This window comes from Phacochoerus africanus, chromosome 11 (genome assembly GCF_016906955.1).
Source record: "Phacochoerus africanus isolate WHEZ1 chromosome 11, ROS_Pafr_v1, whole genome shotgun sequence".
Taxonomy (NCBI): domain Eukaryota; kingdom Metazoa; phylum Chordata; class Mammalia; order Artiodactyla; family Suidae; genus Phacochoerus; species Phacochoerus africanus.
The window spans coordinates 73,817,901-73,834,121 of record NC_062554.1 but is presented as its reverse complement, the minus strand read 5'-3'; positions in this window follow the sequence as shown (position 1 = coordinate 73,834,121).

Here is a 16,221-nt window from a genome sequence, read left to right as displayed (position 1 = left end):
AAAAAGTTGTACACAATTTTATAATAATATAATTCTCAATAAAAAGGACATTTTTCTAATATATACATATATATAATTCTAATTGTCTCTGGACCTTCATAAGTTTTATATCAGTGGTAAATTATCATTTAAAAAATGTTGAGGGGGTTCCCAGCGTGTCTCAGTGGTAACGAACCTAAATAGGATCCATGAGTACATGGGTTTCATCCCTGGCCTTGCTCAGTGGGTTAAGGATCTGGTATTGCTGTGAGCTGTGGTGTAGGTTGTCAGACACGGCTCAGATTCTGCATTGCTGCAGCTTTGGTGTAGGCTGGGAGCTTGTAGGTCTGATTAGACCCCTAGCCTAGGAACTTCCATATGCTGTGGGTATGGCTGTAAAAAGCAAAACATGAAAAAATAAATAAAAATAAATTTTAAAATGTTGCAATTGCTTTATGATCAGGCCACTCAAGGTGGGTGTTCTCTTGCTCTTTGTACATCCCCTTTTAGACCAGTGCCTGCTTCACCTACACCCTATGCACTAAATTGATCTTCCTACATACTTGCCCCAGGCCCCAGCTAATGCTTGTATCATATCTGGATGATAGCTAATCAAAAGGGAGGTGAGGGTGTTCTCCTCTGATGGTTTCCCTGGTAACTGATGAGCCAACCTGTAGTCAATTCTCCTTTTAACTGGTAACCTCTCCCCACCCCCTGGAGAGAAGACTGCTGCCCTGTTCTGCCTGCCCTCTGCCACAAAGAATGGAGTGTCGCTCCAGGACCTTGCTTCAGACAGGTAAGATCCCTTGTCCATTAAATCATGTTGCTAATTCTGGGCTCTTTGGTTCCGAGGCTGGGCAAGTCCACACCTTGAAGGCCTGGAGGGGTGCAGCCCAACAACTGGTGGAACAGCCAGGAGACCAGAAACTTTGCGTGAAAGCTGAGATGTCAGGAAATAAGGATGGGAGTGGAAGGTTGTAGGAGACATCCACTAGCACTTGGAGACTGAGAATTGCACAGAAATCCCAGGGTGGCCACTCACTAGCATGTGTGCTCCTGTGGTGACTGTTCCTGACAAAGGGGGGCCACCAAGAGTGTACAGAGAATTCATAGGCACCAATAAGGCCGTTGTGGTTGCTATTATGGTGGGAAGAAAGGAGTAGTGGCTGCAGCTGTGGGCTGCCAGTTACTTTTTATTTCTTTTGTCTTTTCAGGGTCACGCCTTCAGCATATGGAATTTCCAGGCTAGGAGTCTACTTGGTCTGCAGCTGCCTATGCCACAGCAACGTGGGATCCAAACATCTGCAACCTACACTATAGCTCCCTGAAACTCTGGATCCTTAGCCCACTGAGTGAGACCAGGGATGGAACTTGCACCCTCATGGATACTAGTTGGGTTCATAACCCAATGAGCCACAAGGGGAACTCCCATTCAGTTGGCTTTTTAGATTCAGAAAGGCCACAGATGCTGAGCTAACAGCACACGTTATGGTTAACTTGAAAGTTGGTTCATATTCCTATAAAATTGAGGCATGTGAATGTCAGTGAAAGATGTGTATTGTTATCTATTCTTGTTTTTTCTTTAAACTGAACTAGCTGTTTAGAAACTTAAAAAAAAAATCCCTGAAAGTAGTCAAGGTAGGTATTTTTGACATTCTAAAACTGATTTTTTCATATGCCATCAGAAGAAGTAAGGTTTCTAGAAGGAATTGGTATTTCTGTTCTTGTACTTTTAAGATGTAAATGATCTACCTGGACTCTGTGGAACTTTAATCCTACCTGATCTCTTAGAGTGAAGGGAATAAAAGAAGGCCTTTTAAAACAGTTTAGGAATAATTATGTTTTGGAAAAGTCTATCTAAAATAGTCTCTCTTGGAGTTCCTGTTGTGTCGCAGGGGGTTAAGGGTCTGGCATTGTCTCTGAAGCTATGTGAGTTCAATCCCTGGCCCAGAAATTGACATATGGGCACAGTCATGAAAAGGAAAAAAAAAGTAGCTTTGCTGGATTTTCATGACTTGAAACTAAATTAATTTAAACGAAGAGAATTATTTTATAATGTGGGTCATTTCAAACAGAATAAAATACTGGAACATTAACTGCTGGATGGGTCTAAGTTTACCCACCTTTGCCTTCTTAGCAGAGGAAGACCAAAGTATAATTTCCCAATCAGGACTAGCAGATATGATCTGCTGATGTTCTCAATTATTTGTTTCTTGATTTTTGCCCCTTGTTAAGGTTTTTAAGAGTTAAGATTATACTCAGTCACAATTCTAGTTATTGTAATCAAGTTTCTTTATTGATTACATTGTAATCAGGTGTTTAGCCATGACTTTTAAAGTGTTATCATTAGAGATAGTTATTGTTGTAAGCACTCTGAGGCTTTTGCAGGAGTGCTTCATCTTCAAGAAGATTAACAGGAAAGATAAGTCCAGGGCTCTGATAAATTTCAGATCACACTACTGAGCTGGATACAAAATTAAATGATCCTAATGGAAAACCCGATGGCTTCATAAAAAGTTAACAAGATGATTGGTTACTGAGTGAACTGGTAAATATGGTTATGATTTTTATGGCTTTTGTCTGGGGTATTACTGGTTTTTATGTGTGTTTTCCAGGTAGAGGGAAGCCTTTCCCTCAAGTTATTATTTTGACAACAATTGGGTAAACTACACCTGTGGGTAGAAATGAAACATTTTTCTTTTCCTTCTGCGTGATATCACCAGAAATTAGAGCTATGTTTGGTAGAGAAAAGGGTAATTTTAGAGAGGAAAATATTACGTTTCAGTGGATATTAAATTCTTGTTCTGCTAATTGAAGTCTGTATTTATGAAAATTATTGTGTTAGCTCATACTTTGGCCCTGCTATTCTAGATGGAAAGAGAATTCTCTAGTGAAGCTGTCACAGAGTATAACTACTCATGAAAGGTAACACTACTTACTCTAAGTCTATGCTGAAAGAACTCATACAATGTTTGGGTAACAACTCAGTGTAACTGATAAGATGTATAGCGGGTAAAATATTTATACATTGACTTACCTCTGAGAGTGTCTGATCAGTTTTTCCTCAGCTAATATAACTGGGCACATATCAAGAAGGTCTAGCACCAAGGGACTTCTGGACATGATTTGGACCCAGGGCATATACTTTGGTCTATTGAAAGATTTGCAATCAAAAGAGGAAATGATGGGAAAAAAACCTTCACATATGGATGTATGGGGAAGTCAGTCTGGCTTATTAAAGGTTTAACTTAAAACTTTACTGACCAGGGTGACCTGTTTTGTGGCCTATCAAACATGCATTGTGTATCTGCTTTGGCCCTGGTGGAGGGGAATGCATTTGAAAGTCAAAATGGAGTAGCTGTTGTTCAGACATCCAGTGTAAATATTGGTGGCCCTTGTAGAAGCAATTTGGAACACATTCCTGTATTACTGAGAACCTGAGTTTTCTGAACTGTATTGCAGACCAGGAAAAAAGCACAGGCAGTTATGGTATTATCTCAGAATGTGGGCACCCCTTGATTTTGCTTCATGGTCATGATCTCCCCTGTGTTGTTATTGCTGGATGTCTTACATTTCATTCCCTCCCTGAGCAGAGGAAACATATTTGCATCCTGAACAGCAACAATGGGCTCACGTTGAAATGAGTCTAATTTCTGGGTCTATAGCAAGAGGCCATTATTGTCCTTCTCTGGCCTTCCATGAAAAGTCAACCTGTGACCAGGTGGGAACAAATGACAATGGTGGGAAAGGACTCTTACCATCTTCCTGTTCTGCATGCCAATATATCAGAAAGACCTCTGATGGTAAACATTACTGTGTAACACATCATATATTTTTCCCAGCCGACTGGCCATGAGCCTCCCTGGGCTATCCTGTGTGGAGTGGAAAGGCTGGATTCTGGACATCCAAGTCCAACTAGTGGGATTAACTATTTCCGTTTGGAAAGACCTAATGGGTCTATCCCTAATGGCACCCAACATAACATGGAATAGACATCTAAAGAAAAATGTAATAAGACTTTTGATGTGACTGCTGACTCCTATCTAGGCCAACAGAATGTTTCCTTCAAAGCCAGGGCCTTCCCCTCCCTCTGGGAGTGGCTCTGGGTTAGTGAAAACCAAGGGTGCCCTTACCTTCATTATAACTGGACAGAGAGCTGTTGCCATTGACTCCCTCTCCACTGACCTGGTAATTGCTTGGTTCCACAGTTTGCCCACATCCTGGTGGATGACTGGTTTTAGCATACCAGTTGTCTTAACTCTTGATAATCTTTGGCTGCTGATGTCTGTATTATATGTCTGGTAGCACTGCCCCCTACATCCCTGACCCCAGAGATATTGTAGAAGAGTGGTGGACCAAGATTGTAAGGGTTGTGCCGGGTATGTAGGGGTGGAGTGTATGGTCAGATTACTCAAGGTGGCTGTTCTCTTGCTCTCTGTACATCCCCTGCTGGACCTTACCTGCTTCACTTATATCCTAAACACATGACTCCTCTTCCTATATGCTTTCCCCAGGCCCCAGCTAATGATTGTTCTAACTTTAGATCAGAACATCTCTTCCTGATAGCTCATCAAAAGGGCAGCAAGGGGTGTACCTCTCTGCTGGTTTCCCTGGTAACCCTTGAGCTAAACTGAGGACAGTACACCCTATAACTTGTAATCTCCCCTGCCCTCTCTATCTGTTGCCATGTTCTGCCCACCCTCTGTTACACACATGGGTGGTATTGCTCCATGACCTTGCTTCCAACATGTAAGATCCCCCTATCAGTTAAACCATTGACGTCTGTGTTGCTGACTCTGGGCTCTTTCTTCAGCTAGGCAAGTTCAGGCATTGTAGGCCAACACTGCTCAGTTTTTAATTTACTGAATTTTAAAATTCTTTGTTTTAGATGAATATTTTGACATCTTATCTATTTTATATGGCATCTAAACTAAGGGGGCATTCTTTTCATGGTAATAGTTTGGCAGCTAAGAAGAGAAACATATATAGCCCTTGCAGTTTCAATTTAGAGATAAATACCCTTTCTTTTTCTCCAACCTCTGGTCCTTATAAATTCAAACAGTTTGCTAATGGCAAATTCGCTATACCTGGGGCTTTCAAGAATGGCAAATGTTGATGATGCTCCATTCTCCATGCCCTCTACCACCAGCCAAACCCAATGTATCAAGTTTAAAAAAAATGTATCAAGTTTAAAAAATAGGAAACAGCTGAATGGACTACTTTTTTATTATTAGTTAATTTTTAGAAAATAATATTTTTTTGGAGTATTGTTGACTTACAATGTTATGTTAATTTCTGGTATACAGCAAAAAGGAATCAGTTATACATATTGAATGATTACTGCTAATTTCACTATCCAATGGTAGAAGTTCTAGATGATAAATAAAATTTAATTTATTGCAATTAAAGCCTTAAATAATCTCAACTATGCTAAAAAATGCTTAAGAAAAAATCCTGGAAGAACATAGATCAAATACTAACTAAAATTGAGTTAGGATGAGTTTTGATTAAAAAAATGATTTTTATTTTTCCATTATAGTTGGTTTACAGTGTTCTGTCAATTTTCTACTGTAAAGCAAATTGGCCTAGTCACACATACATATATATATTCTTTTTCTCACATTATCTTCCATCATGCTCCATCATAAGTGACTAGATATAGTTCCCAGTGCTATACAGCAGGAGGTCATTTCTTTTCCACTCCAAAGGCAATAGTATCTATTAACCACAGATTCCCAGTCCCTCCCACTCCCTCCCCTTCCCGCTTGTCAACCACAAGTCTGTTCTCCAGGTCCGTGAGATTCTTTTCTATGGAGAGGTTTATTTATGCTGTATATTAGATTCCAGATATAAGTGATTTCATATGGTATTTGTCTTTTTCTTTCTGACTTATCTCACTTAGTATGAGAGTCTCTAGTTCTATCCTTGTTGCAGCAAATGGCATTATTTTTCCCTTTTTATGGCTGTGTAGTATTCCATTGTGTATATATACCACATCTTCTTAATCCACTCATCTGTCAATGGACATTTAGGTTGTTTCCATGCCTTGGCTATTGTGAATAGTGCTGCAATGAATGTATAGGTGCATGTGTCTTTTTCAAGGAAAGTTTTGTCCAGGTATATGCCCAAGGGTGGGATTGCTGGGTCATATGGTAGTTCTATGTATAGTTTTCTAAGAACCTCCTTACTGTTTTCCATAGTGGTTGTATCAATTGACATTCCCACCAACAGTGCAGGAGGGTTCCCTTTTCTCCACACCCTCTCCAGCACTTGTTACTTGTAGACTTATTGATGATGCATTGTGACTGGTGTGAGGTAGTATCTCAAGTAGTTTTGATTTGCATTCTCTAATAATTAGTGATGTTGAGCATTTTTTTCATGTGCTTGTTGGCCATCTGTATATCTTCTTTGGAGAAATGTCTATTCAGGTCTTTTGCCCATTTTTCAATTAGGTTGTTGGTTTTTTTGCTGTTGAGTTGTATAAGTTCTTTGTTTATTTTAGAGATTAATCCCTTATCAGTTGAATCATTTGAAAATATTTTCTCCCATTCTGTAGGTTGTCTTTTCGTTATTTTTTATGGTTTCCTTTGCTGTGCAGAAGCTTGTCAGTTTGATTAGGCCCCATTGGTTCATTTTTGCTTTAATTTCTGTTGCCTTGGGAGTCTGACCTAAGAAAATATTTGTACAGTTGATGTCAGAGAATGTTTTGCCAGTGTTCTCTTCTAGGAGTTTGATCGTGTCTTGTCTTACATTTAAGTCTTTAAACCATTTTGAGTTTATTTTTGTGCATGGGGTGAGGGTGTGTTCTAGTTTTCATTGATTTGCATGCAGCTGTCCAGTTTTCCCAGCAATACTTGCTGAAAAGACTGTCTTTTTCCCATTTTACATTCTTTCCTAAAGTTGAGGATTAATTGACCATAGGTGTCTTGATTTATTTCTGGGTTCTCTATTCTGTTCCACTGGTCTGTATGTCTGTTTTGGTATCAGTACCACACTGTCTTGATTATTACGGCTTTGTAATATTGCCTGAAGTCTGGGAAAATTATGCCTCCTGCTTGGTATTTGTTTCTCAGGATTGCTTTGGCAATTCTGGGTCTTTGTTGTTCCATATAAATTTTGGATTGTTTATTCTAGTTCTGTGAAAAATGTTCTGGGTGATTTGATAGGGATTGCATTGAATCTGTAGATTGCTTTGGGTAGTATGGCCATGTTTACAATATTAATTTTTCCAACCCAGGAGCATGGAATATCTTTCCATTTCTTTGCATCTTCTTTAACTTCCTTGATTAATGTTTTATAGCTCTCAGCATATAAGTGTTTTACCTCCTTGGTCAAGTTTATTCACAGGTATTTAATTTTTGGGGGTGCAGTTTTAAAAGGTATTGTATTTTTGTATTCCTTTTCTACTATTTCATTGTTAGTATACAGACATGTGACCAATTTCTGAGTGTTAATCTTCTATCCTGCTACTTTGCTGAATTTGTTGATCAGTTCTATTAGTTTTTATGTGGAGTCCTTGGGGTTTTCTATTTATAGTGTTATATCATCTGCATAGAGTGACAATTTTACCTCTTCTCTTCCAATTTGGATACATTTTATTTCTTTTATTTATCTTATTGCTGTGCCTAGCACTTCCAGTACTATGTTGAATGACAGTGGTGAGAGTGGGCATCCTTGTCTTGTTCCAGATTTTAGTGGGAAGGCTTTCAGTTTTTCTCCAGTGAGTATTATATTTGCTGTGGGTTTGTCATAAATGGCTTTGATTATGTTAAGGTGTGTTCCCTCTATACCCACTTTGGTGAGAGTTTTGATCATGAATGGATGTTGGACTTTGTCAAATGCTTTTTCTGCATCTGTTGAGATGATCATGTAGTTTTTGACTTTTGTGAATGTTGTGTATGACATTGATTGATTTGAGTAAGTTGAACCATCCTTGTGAACCTGGGATGAATCCCACCTGCTTGTGGTATATGATCTTTTTGATATGTTCTTGGATTCGGTTGGCTAAAATTTTATTGAGAATGTTTGCATCTTTATTCATCAAAGATATTGGCCTATAATTTTCTTTCTTGGTAGTATCTTTATCCGGTTTTGGTATTAGGGTGATGGTGGCTTCATGGAATGTCTTTGGGAATGTTCCTTCTTCAGCCTTTTGGAAAAGTTCAAGAAGGATGGGTATAAATTCCTCTTTGTATGTTTGGTAGAATTCATCTGTGAAGCCATCTGGTCCTGGACTTTTGTTAGTACAGAGAGTTTTTACTAATATTCAATTTCATTTCTAGTGATCAGTCTGTTCAGTTGATCTATTTCTTCTTGATTCAGTTTTAGCAGGCTGTAAGTCTCTAGAAAGTTGTCCATTTCTTCTATGTTGTCAAATTTATTGACATATAATTATGCATAGTATTCTCTTATGGTTTTTTGGTATTTGTTCAGTATCCTTTTTTATTTCTCCTTTTTCATTTCTTATTTAGTTTATTTGGGTTTTTTCTCTCCTCTTTTTGGTGAGTCTGGCTAGAGATTTGTCCATTTTGTTTATCTTTTCAAAGAAGCAGCTCTTGGTTTTATTGTTTTTTTCTATTTTTTTAATCTCTATTTTATTGATTTCTTCTCTAATCTTTATGATTTCCTTCCCTCTACTGACTTTAAGTTTTATCTGTTCTTTTTCTAATTCATTTAGGTGTTGGGTTAAGTTGTTGATTTTAGATTTTTCTTCTTTTTTGAGAAAGGCCTGTGTTGCTATGAATTTCCCTCTGAGCACTGCTTTTGTGGCATCCCATAGATTTTGAGTGGATGTGTCTTCATTATCATTTATCTTGAGGTATTCTTTAATTTCCTTCTTGATTTCCTCATTGACCCATTGGTTTTTAGTAACATGTTTAGTCTCCATGTAGTTAGTTTTTTCTTACTGCTTTTCTTGTGGTTGATTTCTAGTTTCATGCATTGTGGTAAGAGAAGATACTTGAAATAATTTCTATATTCTTAAATTTGTTGAGGTTAGTTTTGTGCCAGTATGTGGTCAATCCTTGAGAATGTTCCATGTGCGCTTGGGAAGAATGTATATTATTTTTTTGGATGTAATGTCCTGAAAATGTCAACTATGTCTGACTTTTCTATTGTGTCATTTATGATCTCTGTTGCCTCATTGATTTTCTGTCTAGAGGATCTGTCCATTGATGTGAGTGGGGTGTTAAAGTCTCCTATTATTATTGTATTCCCATCAACTTCTTCTTTTGTGTCTATTAATATTTGTTGTCTGTATATGGTTACTTCTATATTAGGGGCATTTATATTGACAATTGTAATATCCTCTTCTTGAATGGATATTACTCCTTTTACCATTAAATAGTGTCCTTCTTTGACTTTCTTTATGGCCTCCATTTCAAAGTCTATTTTGTCTGATATGAGTATTGCAAACCCAGCTTTCTTGTATTTTCCATTGGCATGAAATATCTTTTCCTATTCCCTCACTTTCAATCTATATGTGTCCTTTGCCCTAAGGTGAGTCTCTTGTAGGCAAGATATTATAGGCTCTTGTTTTTTTATCCAGTCTGCCACTCTATGTCTTTTGATTGGAGCATTCAGTCCATTGACATTTAAGGTAACTACTGATAACCATGTATTTATTGCCATTTTAAACCTTGTTTTCCAGCTGATTCTGTTTCTCCTTTGTTCCTTTCTTTTTTTGGTTGGATGATTTCCATTTAATTTATGCTCGTGTACTTTTCTTTTTAGTTTTTGTGGATGTAATGTTTCGTTTTGATTTGTGGTTTCCGTCTTTTTAAAGTATGTTAAGCCCTTCCTATATCTGGTTGCTTTACCTGATAGCCATATAGGCTGAAACACATTATTTAGAAAAAAAAAAAAAGAGTGTATATTTTCTTATTTTCTTTCCACACATTCTATGATTTTGAAGTCCTTTTTTTACATCTTCATGTTTGTCCTTTGGTTCTTCCTTCTGTTTATCATCACTTTTACAGTAGGTCCCCCCCACCCCCGCTTTTAGATCTGTATGCTGGCTTATTTAAGTGATTTGCTTTCCAATTGTGATTTCCTCCATCCTATTTCTTCTTCCTTGTTTTTTATTTGGAGAAACACTTTCAGTATTTCTTTTAGAGTGGGTTTAGTACTGCTGTACTTTTTGCGCTTTTGTTTGTTGGACAAATTCTTTATTTCACTCTCTATTTTAAATGATATCCTTGGTAGGTAGAGTATTCTAGGCTGCAAAATTTTCCCTTTTAGAACTTTGAATATATCTTGCCATTCTCTTCTGGCCTGTAGTGTTTCTGTAGAAAAATAAGCTGATAGCCTTATCAGGGTTCCCTTATAATTAACACTTTGTGTTTCTCTTGCTGCCTTCAGAATCCTCTTTATCTTTACCTTTTGCCATTTTTATTATAATATGTCTTGGCGTGGGCCTGTTTGGCAGTGGCTGTGGCAGGATGTGTGAGCTCTCAGAGGAGTGAGAGCAACAACAGATGGGTTCAGTTGCAATGCCCTCCTCTGTGGTGCCATCTGAGGTGATTTGTCTGCAAGTGGTGCCTGTTCATGGACCCCTAGTCATGGCCAGCCACGCGTATCTGTGGGGTCAGAGATAACTTCAGTGGTTTGCCCCCACCACCTGTAGACCATGCAAGAAGCACGCCATTCTGCCTAGCCTACACTGGAGGTGCTGCACAGGCTGCTCCCACTTGTAGAATCCTCCAAAGCCTGATTCTCAGTGCTCAGTCCCTGCTGGAGTGTCTCAGGCTGTAGTGTCCAGGGCAGTGGTGCAGATGATCTGTGCTGCTCTCACTCTGCTTTGCCCTCCTTAGTCCAGCTCCTGCGCTTTTCTTGGAGACTTTGAGGTCCCTCCATTTCCACTGATATCCCTGTTGTTTAGGTGGCTTTCCATGGCATGCGTTCCTTTTCACTTTCACAGCTCCATCTCATGAATGCTAGTCCAGTCCTGATTCCTTTTCTCTCTCTCTCTTTTTTCTTTTTTTCTTTTGTTCTACCCAGGGATTGAACCTGTGTCCTCATGAATGCTAGTCAGATTTGTTTCTGCTGAAGCATGACAGAAACTCCTGAGCTTTTTTTTTCACCTTCTTTACATTTTATTCTGCTCTCCAAATTTTGCATAATAAATCATTTCTATGTTTAACTAAAAATAAAGGAAACCCAAACGTATGAAATCTTTAAGGATGCTCTTCTTAAAGCTTAAGGCTGAATAGAAGGGAAAGATATAGACACATAAAGTAATATAAATCGACTTAATTAATTTAATTTTTTTCACTATCATACTGCTGTTCAAAATCACAAACATTTTCCTATGTCATTAATACAGAAAGTATTGTTCCTATCCTGGGAATACACTTGTAGAAGAGTTATGGAACACCTGGTTAAAAAAAAATAGCCAACTTTATGATAGAATATTCTGTATTCCCCTGGTAAATCCACAATTGTTATTCCAGCTTTAACAATAGCAACTTCTGTTAAAGTTATGAAGTCACTCACTCTCCAGTTTCCATAGTAACCATGGGGGGAGGGGTTGGTAATACATGCAAAAATCACAAAATTAAAAATGGCATTTCTTCAGAGGTAAGTTCCACAGCACAAGGCCGAGAGGTGAGTGGTCTGTGTTGGAATGGATATTAAAATGTATTAACACTTCTGGTCCCATTGTAATGATTAATCTGTTGTTCTTCATCTGAACTAAAGAAAGATGTGGAAATGAGAAGAAACAATCAATATTGGATTAACTTCAAAAACAGGAAAAATACTGCTTAAACTTAATGCTAATGGCCCAGAGGTGAAGAGCTGTGAAAGTAATTCCCTCACAATGTTTCTTTTGTCTGCCCCTAGAAAGGAATGCATAGGTTACACACATAGACTCCCTTTGCTATGGTAACAGCAACTTTCCCCCGGGGCAATAGGAAATAGGAAGGGAAAGTTTTTCCTCAGCTCTGAGGTGGACTCTCCCTTCACTAAGCACCCCTTTCCCTTCTACTCTTTTTCTTCCCTTATTCTATCAAAAGTTACTCTTAACAATCTGATATAAATGTTCTTAAATATAAATACTTGATTATACATCATTATGTTAGGTATTTACTCACAATAAGGAATATGTTCATAAGCACAGAGAATGATGCTCTAAGGGTGGCATTTAAGGCATAAAGACATAAGGTCAGAGGGAAGAGATTCCTTTAATGAGCTTTATGTTATACTCCTGTATCTGCCTTTTTATAAAGCCATAGAGTTAGTTCTATCTAGAAAGGCTAATATGTTTTTCTATTTTTTAATTATTATAAAAACATAAAACTTACCATCTTAACCTTTTTTAAAGTGTACAGTGCGCTAGGATTAAGCATATTCACATTGTTTTGTTAACACATCTTCAGAACTTTTTCAAGTTGCAAAACTTAAACTGTATTCATTAAACAACAACTACTCCCTCCCCTTTCCCCATGCTCTCAGGGTCTGGGAACCATTATTCTACTGTTCTATGAATTTGGCTACTTTAGATAACTCATATAAATATAATACTACAATATTTGATTTTTTGTGACTGGCTTATTTCACTTAACACAATGTCCTGAAGGTTCATCTATGTTGTAGCATATGACAAGATTTCTTTCCTTTTTAAGGCTGAATCACATTCCCTTGTCTGTATATACCACATACTTTTGGGTTGCTCCAACTCTTGACTATTGTCGGTAACACTGCTATAAACCTAAGTATGCAAATATCTCTTCAAAAACCTATTCTCAATTCTTTTGAATATATATACAGAAGTGGGATTACTAATGCTATTTTTTTTTTAATATTTTGAGGATACTCCATACTCTTTTCCATAGCATATACACCATTTTGCATATCCACCAACAGTACACAAGGGTTCCAATTTCAGTACATCCTTATCAATGCTTGTTATTTTTCTGTTTTATTTATTTATTTTGGATAGTAGTCATTCTAACAAGTGTGAAATAACACCTCATGGTGGTTTTGAAGACATATTTTTTGATACTACGTTTTTTTTTTGCACTAGACCATTGAATTTATCAATGTTGCCAAGTTGCTGTATCATATACCAGTAAATGTTACAATAGTTGGCATTCTATTGCCAACAGTAACACAAAAGAAGTAAAAAGCTTAGTGATTTCCCAGGACTCACTGGAAATTTATGCTAAACTTGCAGTTGAATTTGTGACTATAAATCTCCCAACTAGTAACTTAATTCCTGGAAGCGTATATAAACACCTAACTTTCATGTTCTGTTATTATTTCTATAAAAATATATTTTTTATTACCTAATATGGATGCCACCAAATTTTTATAAAGAACATACATAGATCCATGTGTGTATTTCCACATGTTAAAGTAACTCTTTACAAGCTACATAAATGATAACAGAGGAAATTACCTCTGAATAATAATCATCATATAATATGACTCAATCAGCAGGTAAGGGATACATAAAACAATAAGATATAAAATAATGACATCAAAAACATTAATCATTAGGAGAGGAGAGTACAAATGCAGGGTTTTTAAAATGTATTTGGGGAGTTCCCGTCGTGGCGCAGTGGTTAACAAAGCTGACTAGGAACCATGAGGTTGCAGGTTCGATCCCTGGCCTTGCTCAGTGGGTTACCGATCTGGCGTTGCCGTGAGCTGTGGTGCAGGTTGCAGACGCGGCTTGGATCCAGCGTTGCTGTGGCTCTGGTGTAGGCCGGTGGCTACAGCTCTGATTCAACCCCTAGCCTGGGAACCTCCATATGCTGCTGGAGTGGCCCAAGAAATAGCTAAAAAAAGACAAATAAAAAAATAAAAAAATAAAAAAATAAATGTATTTGGAATTAAGGGATCAGCAATGTAAAACAATGATATATATATATATGACTGCTATATAAAAACCTCATGGTAACCACAAACCAAAAATCTGTAATAGCTATACACACAAAAAAGATAAAGGAATCTAAATATAACACTAAAAATGGTTATTAAATCACAAGAGAAGAAAATAAAAGAATTAAGGTGGAAAAAGACAAAAACAAACACAAAGCAATTAAAAAATGGCAATTAATAACATATTGATAATTACCTTAAATATAAATGAACTACATGCTCCAACCAAAAGACAAAATGGTTGAATGGATACAAAAGCAAAACCAGTGTATATGCTGCCTACAAGAGACTGACTTCAGATCTAGAAACACACAGAGACTAAAAGTGAAGGGGTAGAAGAAGCTATTTCCAAGCAAATGAAATCAAAAGAAAGCTGGAGTGACAATACATTATAAAGCTTTAAGAAGATGTAAGAGCTCATAAATCTGAGGCAAGAAACAGAAGTCTGTTGAAATAAAAATTTTAAAGTAATTTAATGTTTCACAAAACATGTAGTTTTTAATTTAGAAGGTGTTGATGGTTTGTCTGCTAAACTTGATTAAAACTGCATTACAAAGTCCAGAAGAGCACCAAAATTCCATCAAAATTCATTTATTCATATCTATTAAAGCTTTATAAAAGTAAAATCATAACTCATACAAATATAACACGAATTTGTGTCAAAAATGTTATTGAGGGAGTTTCTGTTGTCTCAGTATGTTAAGAATCTGACTAGTATCCATTAGTATCCCTGAAGATATGGGTTTGACCCCTGGCCTCACTCAGTGGGTTAAAGGATCCAGCATTGCTGCAAGCTGTGGTGTTGGTCATAGATGCAGTTCAGGTCTGGTGCTGCTGTGGCTATTGCATAGGCTGGCAGCTTCAGCTCCAATTCAACCCCTCACCTGGGAACTTCCATATGCTGTGAGTGCAGCCCTAAAAAGCAAAAAAAAAAAAAAAGAAAAGAAAAGAAAGAAAGAAAATGTCATTTAACTTATTGCAGGGAACCAGTAAGGTGTTAAAACTTACTCAAGGAGCATTTGAGAAGCTATCATAGACATACATGCACACATTCACACAGAAATGTTTAGCTAGGATGATCATGTTTAGATATGATCAAAATGAATCATCTTACAGGGCACTACTGCTTAGCGTTTTCTGTTTTACTGTACAGAAATTTCCATGTATACTGAAAAAAAAGTCTTGCTAAAAGATAAACTGAGGCATATTAAAGTTATTAAAATTCTATTTGAGCAAAAATCAATTCAGACAGCACAAAACAGGAAGTGTTTAGAAGCTCTCAGCTGACAGAAGCCAAGGACGGAAACTGTTTGACTATAATTTAAAGCCTGGTTGGCCATTTGTGACTGGGGTTTCTTGGGTTTCAATTTTGTAACCATGAGGCATTTATAGGCTTAGGTTTTGGTTGCTTATATAAGCTATCATTGCATTAGAGCCACTTCAGTCTAATAGTCTCCTTGTTTAATTAATTCAACAGTCATAAATTAAAAAGTCTGAAACTTTAATTGATAGTATACAGTAGGTTTAATTAGGCATCTTCTTCTGTGCTAGCAATTCTGAAATTGTAGTCCCTGAATCAGGAGCATATGCTCACATGGGAACTTATTAGAAATGAAAATGCTTAGGCCCCCATGCCAGATCTAGAGAATCAGAATCTCTCAGTGTGGCCCAACAATCTGTAATTTAATAAGTCCTTTGGATGATTCTGAATACCCTGAAGTTTGGGAACCAGTTCCCTAGATAATCCTTGGGTTAGTGTCACTCCAGTATGACATGGTACATGGTACCAAAGTTTTCACACCATTTTCAAATTTTGCCTATTTTTCATAACAAAAGCATTAATACTTTATACTCTTTATTGTCCAGATTTTGAAAATTCCTCCCAATGTCACTTCCACAATTAGGGCCAACTCTCTTTCTTACTCCTCTGGTACTTCTATAGGATGAGGCCCAAATATTAAATAAAGAGAAATGCTAAAGCCGTAATACTTAAATAATCTGTGTACATATAATTCCATATAATCTATAGAGAAGTTTGAGAGCTAGAGATTAGTCAAATCATAATGGAACCTACAAAGCTCTGTATTTGAGTGTTAGACAAAATGATTTCATCTTCTAATGCTGGTAATGCATTATTTTTTCTGAATAATCAATGTTATTGTTAAATGAATAGTGAACATTGACAAAATTATAGTTCTTTTAAGGTATGTTGACAGAACTAATTTCTAATCTCAATTTTTATAATTTTGCTCTTTCTTTATATAGTACAACCAAAGAGTACAAAGTAGTCTAAGGAGGAAAAAACTTCCAGCAGTAACACACTGTGTTTCACACTGATTCTCATGAATCATCTCAATA